This window comes from Podarcis liolepis (assembly GCF_965112155.1).
Source record: "Podarcis liolepis genome assembly, chromosome: 5".
In the NCBI taxonomy this organism is placed as follows: domain Eukaryota; kingdom Metazoa; phylum Chordata; class Lepidosauria; order Squamata; family Lacertidae; genus Podarcis; species Podarcis liolepis.
The window spans coordinates 49,612,255-49,618,254 of NC_139556.1; the positions used below are offsets into that span (position 1 = coordinate 49,612,255).

A 6,000-nucleotide genomic window follows, 5' to 3' on the forward strand; every position below is an offset into this window, starting at 1 on the left:
AGAACTGATTATGCCATCACTTCAAAATACAAAGAAGCCTTAACATCTGGTCTGGTGCACCTCATCAGAAACACACCTGAATGAAAAGCGCTTCTTGTTCTGTAGAGAACAGCAGGCTGAACGATGGACAGAGATAGACCCTCCCAGTTCCCCTATGTAAAAGCTCCGTCCCTGCATTTCGATAGCTAAATTAGAGGTAACATGAGAGGGAAATATGCAGGCAGCCTCAGGGCACATCATATATTCCTTTATTCTGGAGCTTTTCCATAATTAAAAATGAAACCTAATTGCTCTGACTATTCATTCCTTTTCTAGAATGTCACAAAATTAGTTTCTGCTCAGTGATGAAAAGTGTAAAAGATTTTAAAGCAAGATGTACAACATGGTAACTTTTAAAAATGAGTAAATTAGAAAGCTATGCATTTCAGCTACGCTGGGATCATAGATGTAGTCTGCCTTTGTGGATTTTTTTAAATTATTTGTAACAAATAAGGAGTTGCAGGACCCTAATTTGATTATTCTCCTAAATCGTTGTTGGTGTAAATGAGTTCTGACAGTTCATCAATGCTGCCCTCTGTAGTCATAGAAGGAGAAAAACAGTCTCCCTAGAGAGGCATGCTGAGGAGATATTCAGATGGAAGTAAAAAGCAAAGTAACAACATCGGTGGAAACACTTTTATATTGTAAGCTTCTCTTTTGGTGAGTTTGTGCTCCCCCACCCCCTTTATTATCTTGTAAACTGATTTCTTTAAACACAGTATTTCCAAATAGTAAAAATATCTTTTAATTATTGGTTTTAGTGGTAGGTGGGCAGCTTTGCTGATGAGGAATGTTCTTTGGCGGTGTGTGTGTGGGGGGGGGAATAGAGAACAGAGAAGCATTTTCCAAGCAAGTGGAGACAAAACAAATTACGATCGTAGGTCAAGGGCCTGGCCCTCAGTAGTCAAATAAAATAAAAAAATCAAAAAAATCAATTGCCCTAATTGAAAGCACACCCAATCCTCCACCACTCCGAAATTATTTCATCTGATAAGGTAGCATCCATTAAGGAGTGAGTCTTTAAAACTAATGACATCAAAACCAGGCAAAAGAAATTGCAGGAAATAGAAGAGGTCGCCAGATGTTCCTAAACAGCTTCCTTTTGACGTGCTGTAGTGCATAACTCCAGATACTGTATCCAAGTGTGTGGGGGGAGGACTTGGAGCTCTGAATTTCTTTACCTAGAATGAATAACCCTGGAAATCCTTAAAACTAAAAATCACTCCCCCCCCCCGGCATATTTTCTTTACTAGATTTAAAAGTACTTGTTCCACCCTACTTTTTGGTCAAGTATGTTCCCAAAGCAGATAACGTTTAGTGTGTGTGTGTGTGTGTGTGTGTGTGTGTGTGTGAGAGAGAGAGAGAGAGAGAGAGAGAGAGAGAGAGAGGAGTTAAAACTACCAAACAAAATTGCCAATAGTTCAATAGGGTTTCTCTGACTGGAGTTGCTTTAAAATTGGTATTGACGATGGAGGTTTAGAAAGCCCTAGGAACTCTCCATATAATCCTCTCCATTGCATGTGTGGAACTCCTTTAGGGCAGCATGTGTTGTAACCCCATGTGTTGTGCCTTGTAAAAGCAACTGTTTATCAACCTACTCATCTTTATTGAGTGCTGACCTGACCTGAGAGCAGAATCTATCAAGGGATGGAAGGAAGTCTGAGTGTGTACTCCAGCCCTAGAACTCACAGACAGAGTAAATATCATAACGACTCTACAAAAACTGTCCATAATAAAACCATCAGCCCGTACACCTCTAAGGTCAGGGGAACAGCTTCCTGTTCGTTTGAGCCTCCCCCACCTTGGGAGACAGCTTAGCAATGAGTGGTAGATACAAGTAACTCCATGATAGGGAGATCAATCAACCTCCCTAATAATAACCTATAGTCTTAAGGGACACAGAGCTGATAAGTCTGCCTCTCCTCAACCACTGGAGGCAAGAACTCCAAAGGCAATGGAGAATGGGTTACAAGTCATAATTGTTTGTAGGCCAGTGAGGAAAACAAGACTGCACAAGTGCTACTAATTATATTTATAGCTAGAAGCAGCACCCTCTTAAGTACAAACAAAAAGGCCACAATGCAATTGTCAACGGGGCGGGGGGGGAGGGTTGGGAGGGAGGAAAACCTTTGAACATGCTGGGGATGTTAAAGAGAAGATGCCTCACATGTGCAATTACTCGACATCTCTTTACAACTGTGAACACATGTTCCCATGTGGAGAAAATTATAGCTGTGAATACCACCAGGTAGGCACGCTGTCCCTGCCCTCGCTCTCTTTCTCCTCTCTCTGCATTCTCCCTTCTGGTTCACAAAGCTAGGAAACAGGGGAGGTTCTGTATCAGCTGCATCAAAAGGTTCAGGGGACAAATCATTTAAAGTCAAGCGGCCAGGCTGTCAGAGTGGAGACAAAGGAGATGGGGGGGGAGGTGCTATTTTTATCTCAACCTGTTCCCCCTCTCAGACTGCTCTTCCCACCTAAATAGCACACATGTATAATATAAATTGACAGGTTCCTGGCGTCTTTGTCAGAAAACGGCAGCAAGTTCATAAGCTTTTCTGAGTTGCACAGAGGGGATCAAATAGAAATAAACAGAATTATTTACTAACAGATAAGTCAGGGACCCTGCATAAATGTGATATTTGCAACGTAATCCTATCCATGTGGATACAGGAACAGATTTCTGACAGAAAGGACTCACACCCTCCAACATTTTGCCGATGAAAATAGGGACGTCCCATTCCATAATGATAATTTTTTCTATTTATACCACACACATCTTGCTGGGTTGCCCCAGCCACTCACAGCAGCTTCCAACATAAATAAAGACATGATAAAACATTAAGCATTCAAAAAAGCTTCCCTATACAGGATCGCCTTCAGACAGCTTGGGGGGTTGGATAACTCCATACCCACCAACATTTCTCCAATGAAAACAGGGGCATCCTAAGGAAAAGTGGGACATTCCAGAATCAAATCAGAAACCGGGATGGTTTCTCTAAATCAGGAACGTCCCCGGAAAATAAGGACACTTGGAGGGTCTGAATGACTCTGGAGATTTGCAAAAGGAGGACTGAAAACAAATTAAGGAGGAAGTCCATACAAATATCCAGAGCATGGGCTGTTTGGGGAGGGGTAGCTTCTGGGGGGGGGCGACACATGCTCCTTCTGGGGGTTTGTCCATCTTTGGTCTCTACCCTGCACTCAGCTCTTACATGTGCCTCCTAGAAGCTGTCAGCATGTGTCAGTGGCCGCACCTCAGAAAACAGCTTCGATTGGCCCACAAAACCAAGTGATGGGAGCCAAGAAAAGAGTAAATCCAGAGTGAAGTCCCGCCCCCCACCCCGTGCCCGTCTTGCCACACAAAACACATTTAGCTGAACCTGTGTTGCTGCACTTTGTAAATAGTAATGTTCTTTGATTGTGCATCTGCTCTCACCCATTTTACTGTTTTGTTGTTTATTGACTGGTTGATTACACTGTTCTATTGTATTTCATATTGTATGCTGTTTCAGGATTATTTTATAAGAAAAAATGGGTAAGAAATTTTATAAAAATAACAAAATGATTTTAAGGAAATTGGGAATCCTAGGCCAAAGAAGACAAGGAAAAAGATGCGGAACTGAAGGAATGTTACTAGAGTATGCCTAATCAAAGAATCTTGTATCTTTCCTGTATTTTCACTTAGTAGTCATTCTGGTTTAATTTTTAACTTATTGTTGCTAACACTTTGCAAAGGTAAAGAAAGGGGCCATAAATGTTTTAAATAAATCATAAACAAAGAGATGCAGCTCCGATACAAGTTTATTCTTGCAATGGGTTTGTTATAAAACTTCTCACTTTCTGAGAGGTACAGTTTTATTTGTTTTGAGCAAAACTTTCTGTACTGTTTCAAAGATGAAGGGAGAGAAGGTGGAAGAAGGGGCAGGGGGAAAAAAGGGGGGATATGTAAATTAATAAGAGTGAGCAATTATCCACCTAAGATACCTCTTCACCCTCTACTGTTAAATATTTTACTCTGCAGTATTGCTGGCTGTCAACAGCTTGGCAGGTACTTCCATATTTAGAGATGCTCGGATATTGCTTGAACTTTTCACCACGTTTCAGTTGTATAAATATTCCACCAAATTCATTATTGTGTACATTTCAGCTGGATCAGCTAACACATACAAAGTGACACGCATAGAAGCATTTTTAAAGTTTTCATCTTGTGTGCACAGGAAAGAAGAGAGATGAAACTTCTCCTGAGCTGCAGAGCCAAGTGGTGTGTGCTGTGCTGATAATTTACGGAAAGAGGAAGTGGGAGCAAACTCTCCTTTTTTAAATATGCTGGAGTGTTGTCGAAACTGCCACAACAATACTTTCCAATGCCTTACCTTTAATTGAGGAGTCTGCATTTAGCCTTCATTTTATTTTTTTGCAGTTCACTGCTGTTTCCTAATTTACCGGGTAAAAATAGTTTTCTGCCTCAAATTAGGTATCACCTCCCCGCCTCCAAAAGAGATAGGAACGAAAATCAGAAGTACACTTTCAATTATGTAGAATATTTCAAAGTGCAAAGTATTGTAAATTATGTTCTTTTCCTGTAATGCATTTCTGTAAAATGAGCAGGATAATTCCATTTTACAGATGGTGAATGGAAGCTGGCACAGTGACATACCCAATCCTAAGTAGTGAATTCAGAGTTGGGCTGTAATTTGACTAAGGACATACCCATGCTGCAGGATTAAACTGGTTTAATAGCCATTCTCTTCCTAGGAAATCCTGGAAACTCATAGTTTTGTAGTAGGTGTATAGTAAAGAAAACTGCATGCAAAATGCATATTTTAGGAGAAACGCACCCCAAAATGCTGCAGAGGTTGTATGAGAGCTTTAAGAAAGCTCACTGATGCAGAAATGCGGACAAAGCGTGTTCTCCATAACAGAGAGCACGTGTTGCGGTTGGGAAGAACAGGCCACCCTGCAGTGACTAGGCAAATTTGGTAAGGAACCCAAGCCTTTAAGTGGTTAAATTGGGTTGCTGGGGAGTTTTGAATTGTGGCCAGTTTGGGGGAGGGGTCAGAGTCCTTAAATACAGGGGCCAGACGTTGGACGCTCTCTTGGCTGTTTTGCATCGGATCACCCGCCCTCCCGCCCTTTTATAGGGTGGTTTTTTGTTTTGCTCGCTTGACCTTGCTATTGCCTGTCATGGGGTCGTCCGCCTTGGTGCGGGGGCCTAGTAGGAATTTTGCCATCTGGCTGATTGGCTGGTGCCATTTGGTTTTTGCCTACTACGTAGCAAATCGTCACAACTTGTAAGGTTGGCGGTTAGGCATTGGTTAAATTGGTGCTTGGAGGGGTAAGTGCCTATCCCTCCAAATGATGCGAAGGGAATTCCGTTAAAGGAATTCAGGGGCTTGCCATACAATTTGTCCTTGTCCCCGGAGTCGGACCTGCGGCTGTGCAAGCCCCACCGGAACATGAGGGTGAGAAGTGAGGGACTGTTGCCCAGTTTCAGATTTCTCACCCAATACTTGTTTCCCACGCTGGCTTCCGTTGGTGTCCGGAAGGGCCAGCTCTGTCCTTGAGGGCAAGGACAGATATTCATAACCAATGCCTAAGCAACCACTCACATTTTTTGTATTTAAATAAAGTTGTGGCCAAAAATTATGCCAAAAACCTTAAACAAAATTCACGTGTGAAGTGTGAATTTTTTGGTGGGTGGCACTGTGGGACTCAACACGCAATGAAATTTAAGACTGGGGAAAATGAGTAATAGAGAGAAACCAAAATTAACAGCTTCATCCCTATACATGGATGCAACATTTTTGTATACTCTCATGGGAGCTAGTAGTATTGCTTGTCTCTGCTACAATTTCTTTTTTTAACCAACTGAATTTCAAATATCATCAGTTTTCTTTAGCATACTGTTCTCTACTACATTGACTTGGTGTTAACGCTCATACACTTGCCCACATATGG

At 41.9% G+C, this 6,000-nt stretch overlaps 1 long non-coding RNA gene across 1 annotated transcript in view; it reads right to left on the minus strand.

The window, feature by feature from the left end:
* The window catches only part of LOC310708211, a 189,055-nt gene extending 185,742 nt beyond the window's left edge, over positions 1–3,313 (minus strand). Inside the window, exon 1 of the long non-coding RNA XR_014526913.1 lies at positions 3,255–3,313. This is a non-coding gene — a long non-coding RNA (uncharacterized lncRNA). The remainder of the gene's footprint in view (positions 1–3,254) is intronic.
* Positions 3,314–6,000: the final 2,687 nt, after the last annotated feature.